This window comes from Alligator mississippiensis, chromosome 2, assembly GCF_030867095.1.
Source record: "Alligator mississippiensis isolate rAllMis1 chromosome 2, rAllMis1, whole genome shotgun sequence".
Taxonomy (NCBI): Eukaryota; Metazoa; Chordata; order Crocodylia; family Alligatoridae; genus Alligator; species Alligator mississippiensis.
In genome coordinates this window covers 241,655,088-241,671,162 of record NC_081825.1, presented here as the reverse complement: position 1 = coordinate 241,671,162, position 16,075 = coordinate 241,655,088, and the positions used below count along the sequence as shown (strand labels likewise).

The 16,075-nt window shown below is 43.2% G+C and overlaps 1 protein-coding gene across 1 annotated transcript in view; it reads right to left on the bottom strand.

Annotated features, from left to right (window-relative positions):
- CCDC9B (coiled-coil domain containing 9B) overlaps positions 1-16,075 on the bottom strand; it is a 97,156-nt gene continuing 81,081 nt past the window's right edge. Inside the window, exon 13 of the mRNA XM_019496457.2 lies at positions 1-1,907. The gene's annotated coding sequence lies outside the window, so the exon portion shown is untranslated. The remainder of the gene's footprint in view (positions 1,908-16,075) is intronic.

The following is a 16,075-nucleotide window of genomic DNA, read 5'->3' as shown; positions in this document are numbered from 1 at the left end:
TCACATGGAAATTTAGCCTTTAATAAGATAAAATTTTCTGGAATTGAAGCAATTTTACAATCTGGTTTGTATCTGACTTTTTTTCCCCCTGTGGAGAATAATCCCAAACAAACCCCACTTTGACCTTGAGGGTTGAAAATGATTTCTCATAAAGCATAAAGGTATCAGTCTATCTCTTGCTAATAGTTTTGGACTGTGCCAATTTAGCAGACAGAATAAATTCCCCAGTCATTTCCCCATAAGTTGGAGTCACGTGAATGCTTTAGATTTGAATTATTGGGAAAGCCACAAAACATCTCTATGCAAATATAAGTTTATTAAAACACTACATATTATTTCAATTCACTCATGCCAATCTTTTCAGAAAAGCAATCTCTCATTTTGGCTAACTATTCTTGTTATGAAACAAAATGAAATCTGCGGTCACACACACACACACATTCACGTCTCCTTTCACTGGGGAGTATGAAATTGTTTCAAGTCTTAGGACAGGGTTTGCCAATAAGGACAATACACCTGCTCTATCAGTCATGAGCTTGAAAGTATGTAATGTTAATCTTCTGAGCTCTCATTCCACCTTTTCTTTAATTGGTCTTCAGTTGGTATAAATCAGCACAGCTGAGTTAAAATTAATGGAGCTATAATTTAATCTGATTTATACCTCTAGAGGATCATCCAGCTCTTTGATATGAAAGGTGTCTTTTCCTAAGGCCAAGACACAAAACTTTCATGTGGCAGATTCAAGGGGACTTGCTACCTATTTACACAAGTACAAAGCTGTGGAAAGCATGACTAGGAAGCCTAGACGTTCATGTCTAACCAACAAAAGCCTTTTGTTGGGATGGGTAGACAGGAGGTCTGCTATGTTTGTATGGCCCTCTTCTTCCCCCTGCCTGGTGCACACAACTGTCAGTGTATGCTCTCACTTCACCCAGAACCTGTCTATCTCTTGTGATGTTTAAATAACAGTCTTGGCACTTTGTCAGAATCCCTTCTGTATGCCATACGCATATCCACAGGATCCAGCAGCTTATTCAGAAAAAGCCCCATCTCCACAAACAAGCTGTTTTAGTCCCTGCCACTTGTGTGGCTAAGTTCAAAAGGAGGACATGGTCACCTCCCTAATGACAAAAGGCATGAACGAAGTTCTGAACCTCTCAAAAATATTCAGTAACCACAGTGTAACTCGGTCACACTCTACCTCCTCAATGCCCCATTGCCTGCAAGACTGTAGGATATCCCTGACACCTCTTCAACCATTTAGGAGGATCCATTACAAACCTCTCTCCCAACACTAACTTTCCAACTTCCTACAAAGCTACATTATAACCCTTCTCCCCATAAGTGTCCTCTACCCCCTCTATTACCCTTCTTTCTGAATAAAGTTTTCCTCTCCCATTAACTAAAAGAGAAGCACTTCCTATAAACCCTTTAATATACCTGCTATCCATTTCTTGGAGGGCATGGTGTCCTATCATCTTCTGAGGAGGAGGAGAGCGAGTGGTTGGGAAAACTAAAATCTATATCTCAATTTTATATAGAATTAGAATTAGTTATTAGAATAAAGTGCATACAGTATATAGTTCATGGCTTGCCACACACCCACAATGTAAGAAAAATCAACATGAAATAAAAGTGACAGTGTTTCCTCTTCTCTCTCTCATGTGGTGCCTTTCTCTGTCCTTTGGCATAAAGCCAGGTACTGTGGGAAGAGGCAAAAACTGTGAGCAGTCAGTCTCAGGGAGGTGGGTGGTTGCTGAACAGTAAGCCCCATTCGGTGGTAAATGGTGATATTGGACGCAGAAGGGTGAAGGACTGGTGCTGAAAGTTGATTTCATACAAGTTCAAAGAGTGAGAAGTTTGTGCTCCTCTTTCTTCCTCATCAACCACCTTTTTAGTACTTTGTCCTAGAAAAACAAAACAAAACCACAAGCAAAATTATCAACATATAAGGAACTGCTGAGCAGTAAATTAAAGTGTCTGCTGAGTTCTAATTTGACCTTCCTGCACAGCTAGGGCTGTTAACAAGATTCCAGCATAACATAATCCCCAAAGCTTGGCTGCCAAGTGTAATAGGAGCAGCAGACAGGGGCTCAAATACCACAGGGACATGCACGCTGTAAACATCTGGATAAAACACAGATACCAACCCCTCCTTTGTCCAAGATAAGAATGTTTTTGTCTTGAGCACTAAGAGCACTAAGAGTCAATGCCTTTGTATGTATTTGTACATCAGTTAGTGCAATGGGGACCCAATCCTGATTACAGCCTCTATTTAATAAACATTAAACAATAACAGATTGATCCCTAGGGGGCCATTTGGTCTGGTGGTAAAGGAATAAGTGCATATAAAGGTTGAACAAAGACAGCCACAGCCAGTGCACTGAGCTCACTGTCCTGTATTACCTTCCAAACCTAGATACATTGATTTTAACAAGGAAAGACTTTTTTTTCCCCTTTTCCTTTGCTGGCTGATCTGATGCCAGTCAAAGTTGCTGAATTAGCATTTTCTGGTGTTTAAATCCATGCATCCGTATTTTGCTGACAGATTTTAACACCCAAGGTGCACAAGAAGGAGGGAGGTTATAAGGGTTATAAAACAATACAGGAAGGAGATACCATGAAAGAAAGAGAAAAATAGTAATCATAGGACAAAAAGGAAGAGCAATAAGAAGCACTGAAAAACAGTTTTGGATATTTGATAAGGTCTTACAATTCAATGATTAGGAATATGCCATTTGATACCAAGGTAAACCATTATAAAATCCATGACATACATATCAAATATGCATTTTTAAAAGATCTTTGACACACTTGTTATAGTTCTCATTTCTGCATTCAATGAATGGGCTGGATGTCTCTTTCTTGCAGCAAGGGTGTAACTTCTTATCATTCCTAACAAGGGGCAAATGAGTTCCAGAAACTCAACAAAAAAAATTGTTCTGCTGCTGAACAGTTCAGTTAATGGATCCTGAGAAACAAGATAAGGCAAAACCCTGAAGTGATGTTTGCAGAGTACAAATTAGACACTTTTACACAGAGATTTCCTCACTTAGCTTCTCTCAGACAAACCTCTGCCTCTCCACCAAAAGGAAGTACATCTAGTTTGATATCCTATAGACTGTACAACATAGGCTGCAGACCTTCCAAGAATTAACTGCTAATCAAACTACAGGTTATTCACTCGAGTTAAAAATCATCAGCAATGGAGAAATTACTACGTGCCAAAAAATGTTGAGGGAAGTAGGTTTTTGAAACTACCTAGATTTAGGAGGACAAGCCCCACAGACTTTCACAGGGATTTGTGCTCCCTAATTTCTTAGATGCTTTTGAAAATCCCCCCTTTAAAGGTGGCCATCCACCTCTGCATTCAACTGATGCACAACCTAATTCTGCTTGGGCACGTCTATATGAGATGCCTTAATGTGCAGTGAACTGTTCACAAAGAAACATTTGCCTTTGCTACTGCACATTAGCACAGCTACTGCGCTTTTATCTTGTATGTACCTCATATTAATGCACAGTTTCATAGTTGTTAGGGGCTGAAAGGTCCAGATCATCAGGTCCAGCCCCCCTGCACTTAGGCAGGAAAGACTGCTGGGATCAGATGACCCCAGCAAGATGGGCGTCAAGACGCTTTTTGAAGATAGCAAAGGTGCATTACTGAATGTGTAGATGTGCCCCTTGGGTACTAAATCCACCCACTCCACAGCACAGAACACTTATTTTAGAGATTTGCCATGCACTATGCTATGTTGCATTATAATGAAAGTGAATTCAAGATCATTATCATTAGCCTATTCAAGAGCAATGCTACCAGGAAGAAGCCAGTCCATAAACATTTGGACCTGAAGTGAGCAGGGAACAGCCTCAGAATGGGAGTCTGAAAGGTGGGGAGACAGCAAAGCCCAAGGGAGGGGTAAAATGGTCACTAATGAAGCCAGTTACATTTGCTCTCAACCTTTCTATCCTGAGCCTTCAAGACTTAATGGCAGGGGGTTTCCTTTACTTCCCTATAGGGCTAAAGAACTGAAGCCATTCCCTGCCACAACTCTCTATGAATTTATTGAGAAGAAGTGTCAGTTTCTGTATGCAGCGTTTGATGCTGCAACCTTTAGCACCGGTTTGCATCAGAACACCTCCCATGTCCTTTTAAATCCTGCAGTGTGCAGGGCTTTAGCTGCACAACTCTTCTTTTTGTCAGTAAGAGCAGTGAGGTCAGATACTACTTTGGCTACTTTGGAAAGTCACCCTAGCTGCATTTGTTTCTAAGATGTTGAGATTAATTTTCTCAAGAGAATTGAATGAAAAGCTTTTTTTCTTCTTCTTTTTGTTGTCATTTATTTCTCAAGGACATTGTTGAAAGTTCTCCAGGGGATTCCAGGCCTGCACTTTGGATAAATATTTATTTCTTATTGTTTGAAGCAGGGGATGAAAGCACCATCAAGCCCCCTGCACAGCCTCGCCACCTGGGCCTGGAGTATGGCTTGGGGGTGAAGGGATGTTTCTGTACCCTATGGGACACCTAAACAAACCAACCAACCACCTAACAATGGTATTTATGAAATAAATGGCAGAGGGCCATGGCTACTGGAGCTGGTGTTCTGTGGAAATGGATAGATGCTATAAAAATTTGAATTTGGGTGTTACAACTCGTTCATCCTTACACTAATCTCACAAAGGGCAAGTGAAGGGATGGGTGGAAGTCCCACCCAGTGGTACTGCACTGCTATTGTCTACAGGGGGGTAGATGGAAAGGAGCATCCATTCAGTTGCATAGACCTCTTCAGAAAAAACAAACCAACCATTTACTCTTCAGGGAATCCTCCTTGTCGCTCTAGAGCTCATGAGATCTCTTCCTGCTATGCATTCTTCCTGTGACAGCCACAGTCCTATTCAGTGGGCCAATATGTTGTTCTATTCCAGAGGTGGGCAAAATATGGCCTACAAGCTGGATTCAGCCTGCAAGGCCATTCTATTCAGCCCGCGGGACCCCTAACAAATTTAGAAAATTTATATTTATCTGTCTTTGCTTCCAGTCAAAAATGACAGGAGCCAGGGGCAGTAGGATCCAGGGGAAGCCCCGGCGGGCTCCTGCAACACCAGGGCCCGCCCGGCCCCCCCCCAGCCGGAAACCCTAGTAGGGCCTTCTGGCCTGGGACCATGTGGCTGCACTGGCACCAGAAACTCAGGTAAGGAGGGGGAAGGGCAAGGGAGGACCCCGGGCAGGGAAGGAGCTGGTGCTAAGCGCAGGCCCCTCTGCCACCCCATGGCTGGCACTTCCTGCTGCAGCCACTCGCAGCCCACGTGGGGTTGTCCTGAGCAGGCACAGGCAGCCCCACATGGGCTGCAAGCAGCTGCAGCAAGGAGTGCCAGCCACAGGGCAGGGGAGGGGCTGCTTTTCCCTGCGCTCACCACAGGCTTGTAACCTGCCCCCACTGCCAGCCTGGGCCCCATGCCGGCTCTGGGCTCACCCACCAGGGCTGTGCCGTGGCAGCAGCAGTTACTTGGCATGGAGGAAAGTGGCCCCTCCCCGCCACTTGCGGTGCCGGGCAGTGTTTGCTGCTGCTGCCTGCCTGGAGCTCACGCTCGTGTGGGGACAGGGAGGGGCCGCTTTTCCCCCACTCACCACCAGCTCCTTCCCTGCCAGCAAGCAGCGAGTCAGGGCTGCATGCTGCCCCCAACCTGTACGGCGGGGTTGGGGGGCACTGGGAATGAGTGGGTGCAAGAGTCAGTGGGCCTGCACTGGTGTCCTGGGGCCCACTGACAGGGTGGGTGGGGCCCAGAGCAGGGTGGCAGGAGCACAGGGTCCCGCCCGGCAGGGGCTCTATGGAGCCAAGCAGCCTCTCTCTGCTGGTTCATCCCAGCCTGGCTCCACAGACCCCTGTCAGCCTGTGCCCTGCTGTGGGCCCCACCGGTGCGGGCCCTGGGACATTGGTCCCAAGATGGTGACCAGGGGGCAGGGCACCTGTCAAGGGGCGGGGCTACCCATGCAGCCCTCGACAGCTTGCCAAAACTGGGTAAGCAGCCCTCTGCCCAAAATAATTGCCCACCCCTGTTCTATTCAGAGCTAATTCAGACTATTCCTTTTCAGCTGAAAAGCTGACAGGATTAGACCTCTACAGAAATGGGATTTTCCATTTCACAGGAAATTTCACAGTTTCAAAGTCTGGTTCCAAAATGAAAAAAAAAAAAATCAAAACATTTCCTGTGAAACAAAATCCCAAAATAAAAGTATCAAGTTTCAGCTCATGGAAAAGTTTTATTTTGATAACACCATAATGTTGTTTTAATACAGTCATAACATTCTGTTCTAATTTTGGCTTTTTAAAGTTTCATATGTATAACATATCTGAAATAAAAAGTCACTTCAAAACTGAAAATCGAAATGCTCTGTTCTTAAATGGAATGTTTTAACCACACACAATGCTCCATTCTGCTTCCCCCACTTAATACAGACGTTTGTCAAAATTGACATATATCCACTATTTTTTTTACTTTCAACAGATAAGTATATCCTAACTAAAATATTCCATGGGAAACTTACGGATCCCCTCTAGACAGAACTTGGTCCATTCCAGGCAGGATTGCCAAACATACTGTCTCTGCAATGATCCTGCTCATAGGAGAGAGAGACTAGGACCAAAAAAGGAATTAAAGTTTCCTATGTAGCAGTTGAGATAATTTTCATTAGTCAATGGTCCTGTGCCCTTCTGGAATATAACTCCTCAATGCTGATCAGACCCACTATTGGCTTAAACTGATTACTTTCCATTTCAGTACTGTACTCTTCTCCCCAGTAGTCCAGGATTCCCCTATTCATAACTTTTTGTACCTTGTTTATTGTACCATTGCACTAAAGCACCTAAAGTTTTCAAAGTTATTTTTATGACAGTGCATTCCTTTTCCTGTGCTTCCTTGTGCTTCAAATCCAGTCCTCAACGCAGCATTCAAACCCCTGTATAACACTTGGTGTATTGTCAAATCAACCTTTTGATTAAACTCCCAATTGCAAATCCTGGCAATGAACACTAATACAGAACATGGTAAAATCTCCCTGCTGGGACATGTGGAGCTTCATTGAAACAGTGACATTCAATGTCTTTCCAAGAAGAAAGTCCCCTTGTATAACTGAAACCCACATAGTCCATCACATGAATAAAGTGCTTTATGTAAAAGAATACTCACTCCATTGCTGTTGATGCATCATAGGGTGAACTCCCACCCCCTGCCTCCCTGCTGTAAAGTGATAAATCTCATAATTATATTGGCCTGATGTTGGATCAATCAGATTATGCATTGACGTCAAACTGTTAAAAACTGCTCACAAGACACTAGCCTGCAGCCCTTTGAATGGATTAAGGCCAATTCACTCAGAGCTGACTACTATTTCTTGAGAAATTTCTCTTCAAATAGTAAGAGGAAGCAAACTGGCAAGGTAATTTTGGCATCAGGACACTATACCTTTAATTTTGCAAAATAATAAACAATGGCATATACCACTCTATTTGATGCAGAAGCTTACAAAATTATCATTCTTTTGGCTTTCTCTAATCCTGGAACCTGCAGACACCCAAATTTGGCAAGTAGTGCTGGTTCTTTTAGCATGCAGTGAGAAAACCAAAGACATTTCTCACCTGGCTATTTCCATTATTGGGTTGGGAGTTCTCTCCCTCAACTGCATTATAAAATCATATCACAGATTTGGAAAGAACCCCAATCATTTTAGATCAACCCCTCCTGCAGAGATGCAGAATTGACTGTTCTTGAACTATCCCAGCCTGTCAGTCTCTTAAAAGCACTTAAAGAAGAATATTTTCCAGATTCACTAGGGAGCTAGTCCCATTGTTCTTCCATTCTTCTGGGTAGGAGATTTTTCCAGAGATTTAATCTAAATCTGTTTTGCTGCAATTTCAGCTCACTGTCTCGTGTCCTGCTCTCTGTGACAAGAGAGAACAATTTTTCTCTATTTTCCTCATGGCAGCCTTTCGAATATTTAAGAACCACTAACATGGCTCCCTTATCTTCTTTCCTCTAGACTAAACACACCGAATTACTTCAACATTTCCCCCTGCAGCTTGCATGCCAACCTCTTTTATCATCTTCATCACTTGCTTCTGGAACTCCTCTAGATCTTTGGTATATCCTTCTTAAAACATCATGCCCCAAAATGAATAGTGCTCCAGCAATGGCCTAAGCAATAGGCCTGTGCGAGTAGGCAGCTATTCGATCTGGCTTCGGATCCAGCCACTTTGGATGCCAGGGATCTGATCCAGTGCTCCAGACCGGGTTCCCGCTTTGATCCGACCGAAGTGGCTCCAAAGCTTTGGAGCTGCCTTGGAGATCCGGCCGTAGGGTATAATGGGGAATCAATGAAATATCTATAACTTTGATGTTTTGTGTCTGATTTGGATGAAACATGCAGAGATGGTAGCCTATGCTGAGAGCATGAAGCCTGCCAAGTTTCAAGAAGATCGGTGCAGGGGGAACTGTATCCCAAATTCTTGAATGCAAAACTCATGTCACATGTATGTACACCACAGTGGGGTGAAAACTACAGGGGTGATAGCCCCTGGTGAGGCCACAAAGCCTACCAAGTTTCAAGAAGATCAGTGCAGGGGTTTGGGGGGAACTGCACCTCAAGCTGCTGACAGGCAAAACTCATGACACAGATGACCCTGTGTGTGTTAAGGTGTAGCGGGCTGAAAACTGCAGAGGTGGTAGCCCCTGCTGAGGCCACAAAGCCTGCCAAGTTTCAAGGGGGTAAGTGTAGGGGTTTGGGGGAAACTGCACCTCAAGCTGCTGACAGGCAAAACTCGTGACTCAGATGACCCTGTGTGTGTTAAGGCGTAGCAGGGTGAAAGCTACAGGGATGGTAGCCCCTGCTGAGGTCACGAAGCCTGCCAGCTGTTGAGAAGATAGGTGCAGTGGGGTTCTGGGTTCTGGGGCCCTGCACCTCTGGCTGCTGACAGGCAAAATTCATGACATGGGTGCTTTTGCAACTGACCATCTCTGTTTTGGGGCAGTTGATTGTCTGTATTGATTATTTCCTCTCCTTAGTCTGTGGTTTTGTAGATGTCAATTCATGCTCATTAACTCCTTAGGTAGTAGCTAGGTACTGTGTATTGAGCTGGTCCCTGAGTGAATCATGATTAATTGGTAACTGGTAACACAGTAGCTTAGCAGCCAGGGCTGCAGTAGTCATCGTTCCCCCTCCCTCCCCCCCTCCTGCTCAAGACAGACACAGTTGCACAAGCACTCATGTCATGAGTTTTGCCTGTAAGCAGCCAGAGGTGAAGGGCCCCAGAACCCCCCTGCACCTATTTCCTCGACAGCTGGCAGGTTTCGTGCCCGCAGCAGGGGCTATCATCCTGCAGCTTTCACCTTGCTGCGCCTTAATACGTACAGTGTCACCAATGTCACAAGTTTTGCTTGTCCACAGCTTGAGGTGCAGTTTCCCCCAAACCCCTGCACTTATCTCCTTGAAACTTGACAGGCTTTGTGGCCTCAGCAGGGGCCACCACCCCTGCAGTTTTCAGCCCGCTGTGCCTTAACACACACAGGGTCATTTGTGTCACAAGTTTTGCCTGTCAGCAGCTTGAGGTGCAGTTCCCCCCCAAGCCCCTGCACTGATCTTCTTGAAACTTGGCAGGCTTTGTGGCCTCATGAGGGGCCACCATCCCTGCAGTTTTCACCCCTCTGTGTTGTAACACGTAGACATGACACGAGTTTTCTTTCAAGAATTTGGGGTGCAGTTTCCCCTGAATCCCTGCACCAAACTTCTTGAAACTTGGCAAGCTTCATGCTCTCAGCAGGAGCTACCACACCTGCAAATTTCATCCAAATCAGACAAAAAACAACAAAGTTATAGATATTTTATTGATTCCCCATTATACCCTATGGCCGGATCTCCAAAGTGGCTCAGAAGCTTTTCCAAAGCGCTTTGGAAGCTCCAAACTGCTTCGGAAAGCCTAACAAAGCCAGTGCTTCAATCCAGACATGCTGCTTTGGATGCCAAAGTATCTGAAGCTTCTCTGGATCCAAAGCACAGTCCGAAGCCTCGCACAGCCCTACTAAGCAACACTGAGCAGAGTGATGTCACTTCCCATGTCTTACGTATAATGCTTCTTCTTTTAATGCTACCCACATTTAATTAGTTTTGTTTTGTTTTGGTTTGGTTTGGGCTTTTTTTGCAGTATCACTGTGGGCTAGCTACTACTGGTATTAATCTCAAGAAGCAAAAGAGGCAGTAGGGCAGACATTATTTTCAAAAGCAATTCCTGGTTTTTGGTGCCCCATCTGTGGCAACTTTTCATACGGTTGCTTCTCAGCATTTTCTGAAAGTCAAACCCCCTTTTAAAGGTGTTCAGAATCATTAGTCGGTTATGAGAATATTGGTCCATGTTTCCATATAAAACCAGCTATATTATCTTGGCATCTCTGAACAGTAACATTTTAAACATTGCTGACCAAAAAGTACCAATGATAGGAAGTCGCTAGAAGGGGGTAAGTCACACAAAGATTTTGTAGCTATGCACAAAGACTAGCAGCATGTCTTAATTACATGCCTATGTGATGGGATAAAATGAAAAATGCTTGGAAATTTGTAATTTGGAAATGGGCAAAATGCTGAGGAAAAAAGCTAGGACTATTTTGCAGCACTAACAAATCATTTTTTCTGGCAAAACTGAGCTGGTTTCTGAGCAAACATTGGCATAAGATAGATTAATTTTATTGAAGAATGTTTCTCATTGAAAAAATGTCAAAAACCCATTTCCTTAGTTAAAAAAATAATGATTTTGTTCAAGTGATGATAAATTAGAAGCCTGAAATGCAACGTTGTAAACAAAACTTTGTGTAAAATTCTAGGGAAATACAACTGAGTTTTTTACAAGTGGGTATATAATGTACAAGTGCGTATGTAATATGCAATGTGTCTGAAACCTGACAAACAAAAAAAACATAGAGACCAGGGAAAAAAGAAAAGCTACTCTAAGCACGCTCTGGTTATTTAGGAAGGTCACTGGTGTCATACAGCAGGCCATGTTCATTTAGGCACTTCAAGGTAAAATCTTCTTGTGTCCTCAATCATTTTATTCAAAATATATTGACTTCTGACACTTGAGCTAAAGGAGACCTGCATTTTATTTTATTTTTTTAAATTCCTAGCAACATCTGTACAATGATACACAGAGGATACACTGATTTTGCAGAGTTAGACAGTTATGCTAGAAATATACAAGTCATTGCACGTCCCTGGGAGAAATGTTACTACCATTTTAGAGCCAAGTAACAGATAGTTAAAGACAGGGCTTTTTCTCTCTGGACTAGCCTTATTTTAACCAAATCATGGCCAGACATTAAGCTGTCTGAAAATGGTCCTATTTGGGAAATTTACCTTCGACAGATTTCATCATTCCAAATGAGTTTCACTGCAGCTATGTGACTAACATCACTTGGCACTGGTGAAGATAATTTTGGTATCTTCTCATGCCACTAAAGAATTGTAATAAGTGATTATCAATTTCAAACTCACAAAAATTATAAACTTTACTGTAAAGTGGACAGGACAAGAGCTAAAGAATCACTTAGAAATCAGACAGCCTCCTTTGGCTTCACTATCCTTGCTGCAGACCTGCACAGTAACTACAATTATACAGACATGTGCATTTACTGCACAGTAACCAAGATTACTGTGCAGTACAAGTGCGTGTCTACATGTGCATACCCATAAAGGGCACTGAGCAGTAATGCATATGTATATATTAGTAGTATAGTAGTAGTATATATTATTATTAGTAGTAGTAGTAGTAGTAGTATAATAGTAGTATATATTATATACTAATATAATTAGTATATTAGTATATATGTATATGTATATGATTAGTTACTGAGCAGTAATGCATATGTATAATCCTTACTGTGCAGTAACACTGTGCGTGTGGACTAATTTGGGACTAAATTTAGTCCCAAGTCAGTCCACGTGCAGCGTTAACGCGTTTTAATGCCTGCACACATAGATGCCAGCCTATTCCTGCTTACTGTGCATTAATTTACTGTGCAGTAAATTTAAGCCAGCGTAAATGCATGTTTAGAAACACACACTAATGCAGGGAAATTGAATGACAAAAAAAATTTGTTGCACAAAGTTAAAGTTGCCCAGTGATACTGTTCTGTAAGGGAATGAGGTAAGTTCAGCCAAACTCAAACTTCCAAAAACTAAAACATGAGTTAAGGTACAACCCTGCATCTTTACCTCTGCTCTTTTGAACACTGCACAGATACACTGCTTAGACACATATCTGCACTTGGTCTTTCAATTCTACAGTCAAACATTCAATCTGCTCTATAGAAACAGCACAGCTAAATTGTACAGCTTCTTCACCTGTATGTAAATGGCATGATCTAACGCTGTATTTTCACTTATCATTAAACTCACAAACCATACGTGTTTCTCTGCTTATCTGCATGACCTTGCAGGGAGTAAAAGGCAGTGAGACATCTAAGCATAGATTGATAATTACTGGTTAAAATGTTGTGTTAAAGAGTTAATTAGTGTTTAAATGATTAGGTTAAATTGGGCTCAAAATGGCTGTCCAATTTAAACTTAGCTCATCCTAGTGCCGACCTTACACTTACAGACCCAGTTTCAGTGACTGGCAATCAGTCTAAACCTGTAACTGTACAGAAGTTCCATGCACACAAACCAGTCTAAAAACTGCAGAACCTGGTTTAAGATAAACATCAATCTATGTAGTATCAGACTCATTTGATTCAGGTTAAACAGGTGCATGTCCACTTCCCCTGTCCACTTCCCCTGTGCAACCCCAGGATGGGAAAACCCAGACACTGGCCCTAGCCCTGGAGCTGCTCTTTTCACATCCCTTGTACTGGTCTATTTTTGCACCCCCACCCCCTGGGCACCCGACCAGCCAGCGCTTTCAATCCCCATCCCAAAAGCTGCTCTGGGTTCAGCCACTTTTATCAGGGTTTGCTGCTGCTGGAGCCAAGAAAGTAAGTCCTGGTGCAGAGAGGAGCAGGAGGAATGGGGGTGTAGGTTTGCTGGGGGGACCCCACCCCACCCACGCAGGTCATGCCTGCCCCCCAACCTACAGGTCACACCTTCCCCCCATTCCCTGATTCCCTGGGGGATCCCTGATCCCCTCCAACCTGCTGGAGCACCAACCCCTCCCTCCCCCGCTAGTCCCCACATCCTTACTTACCTGCCATACGGCAGCCATTTTGAATTAATTTAAGCTCTCCTAATGCCTCCAGTTGTTTGTACTTAGCTCTACAGGACAAATAAAAAACCTACTAATACTTTATTGATTTCTCAGTTTGAGTTTTTTTTGATCCTATGAAAAAATATGCAATGTCTGACTCACACATTGGCCAATTGCTTCAAGTGAAATGAACAGTCCTCAGTGGAGGCACCCAAGGATAGGGGAAAACTGCATGATGAGACACTCCAATAATTCATTAAACAAATTGACTGGCCTAATTTAAGCAGTTATGTAAGGCCATGTCCTTGTCTCACTGATATCAAAGTTACAGTGGCAGTGATGGCAAGCCAGGATGGGAATCAAAAACACAAAAATCTGACACCCAAGATCTCTCTTTTGCGTATCCAAGCCTATTATTCCAATTGTTCCATTAATGGGATTTATAAATTTTGTTCAATGACAAGTTATGTTTCTATACTTGTCAGCTGACTCTAATTAGCAGAGGAAGTGACTTTAGCAGGTCCCAGATTTGTATCATAACTATGATTTTTTTGGATTATTTTGTATTGACCTTTATTGTCCAAATATTTTGCTTGCTATTCTGACCATACTGAGAAGAGATTTTTGTTGAGATCCTCTCAGTGACCCCTGGATCATTTTCCTGAGTAGTTTTACTGAGTTTATTTAGAATATAACAATGAGTAGTTCAAAGTGTTACTGTGAATGTGCATTATATTGCATATATCAACATGGCATGTCATCTGCCCTGTTCCCTACCTCTGTTATACCATTCTGAAGTTCCTTACAATCTTTTCTTGATCATGAATAGCCTACATCACTTTGGGTTAGCAAAGCAAGTATGTGCTTAACTTTAAACACTAGCTTAAGTCCCCTTAAATCACTGGGCACGTCTACACATGCATTCAATCCAGGAACAGTTTACTTGCAAGTAAACTACTCATGAGTAAACGCTCCTGAGCAGGCAACTACAGCTGTCTCCTGGCCGAGGCTGGGACATTACACCCTGTCCCTGAGGGCTGCCTGCTGCTGGGGTGGGGACAATGTTCCCCTGCCCCCACAGCAGGGAGCTCCTGGCCCTGGATCCCCGATCAGCTCCAGGGGACTTGGAAAGAGCTGCAGGGGAGGGGCAGGTCCCATCCCCCTGTACTGATCTGCTAGTGGGACAGCTAGCAGCTAGCTTGTTGCTAGCTGCCCTACTGGCAGATCGGGGCAGGGGGCTGGGAGCTACCCCATCCCTGTAGCTCTTTCCAAGCCCATGCCTTGATCACCTTGGGGATCCTGTTTCCTGCTCAGCTCCATGAGTGCAGAGCTGGGTGGAGGACAGGCTGAGGAGCTTGTTCCTCACTCAGCTTCACAAGCATGGAGCTGGCTGGGGAAAAAGCTTGGAAGCTTGTTTTCCACTCAGCTTCCCATGTGTGGAGCTGGGTAGGGAACAGGTTGGTTGTGGAGCTGAAGCTGGGAGATAAGGATCTCCCAGCCCCCTGCTCCTTGATCACTATGGCAGAACAGGGGGCTTGGAGCTCCTTGCTGCCAGGGCAGGGGGATATAGTCACTGCCTACGCTCTGGTGATGAAGCCTGCATCAGGCAGCTCCCGGGGACAGGGAGTAATCTCCCACCCCCTGGTGGGCAGCTGACCAGGAGTAGATTTGCTCCCAGTCAGGCATCTATCTACATGAGCACTACTGTGGTGTTACTAATCAAAAGTAAATTTGCTACTTGCATTTGCAGGTAGCAAATTTACTTGCGATTAGTGAAGTTTACTGCATAGTAAGCATGCACACGTGCAGATGCAAATGCTTACTATGTTACTGCACAGTTAATGTGTTGTGTAGACGTGCCCACCCAGACTTAAACATGTGCTTTAAATCAAGCATGTATTTCAATACCTTGTAGAATAGGATGGGGTTAAGTATGTGTTTAAATGCTTATCAGAAAGAGGGTTCCAGTATGGAAGCTTTGGACATACTATTACTACCTTTTGCCCAGAAAATAACTGCCTATTCTTAGTCACTGTTTTCCTTTAAGAAATGTCTAATATATGACTATCCTTTCTCTCACCCAAGGGTAATTTAGTATTTGTAACAGTGTCTTGTAAAGAACTTTTTAAAAGACATTTTGAAAGTCTGAACAAAGTATGTTAGTACTCCTTTCTCCAATGTTTTGTTGTCATACTTAGAGACTTTTTGTAGATCAGAAAGGTACAATGTTCCTTAACAATTTGTCTCCCTCATGTCACATATACTTAGGCATTTTATAAGTTTATTTTAAATGTTATTTCAAAAATCTGTTTTATTTCAGTCAGGGTGTTGACAGATGTTTGTCATTTAACAGGGGAGGGAGATTTACTATAGGTCAGATGAATCCACTGGACAGGGTTAAGTTACCACAAGCTAGCTTCACTTACTGTAGGACAGAAGAGAAAAGACAAACAGTTATAATGGACTGGCTGACACACACAAGTGGTAAGCCCTTCCCTCTTTAAAGTGGTCTAACTGTTCATTTGTGCAGGCCATATGTTTCAGTTTCAATTAATGCATAACTCCTAGGATCACTCTTACTGCTTTTAAAAACACTTGCTATCCTCCAATCTATTTGTACAACAGTAACAGTACCATGTCTAGGGTAAGTATCTGTCCAGGAATTTCCACAATGAACAAAGAAATAATTCAGTTTTCTTGTACTGTCCTTATCCACTAGACTGTTTTCTTAACTTCCTGGTAGACATGGAGATGAAGTGAATCTCTCATAGTCATTTTGTTTCTTCTATACAGAGTTTCTTATTATTTGCTTTTATGCCTTCAGCTATTCACGCTTCATGTTCTCTCTGAGC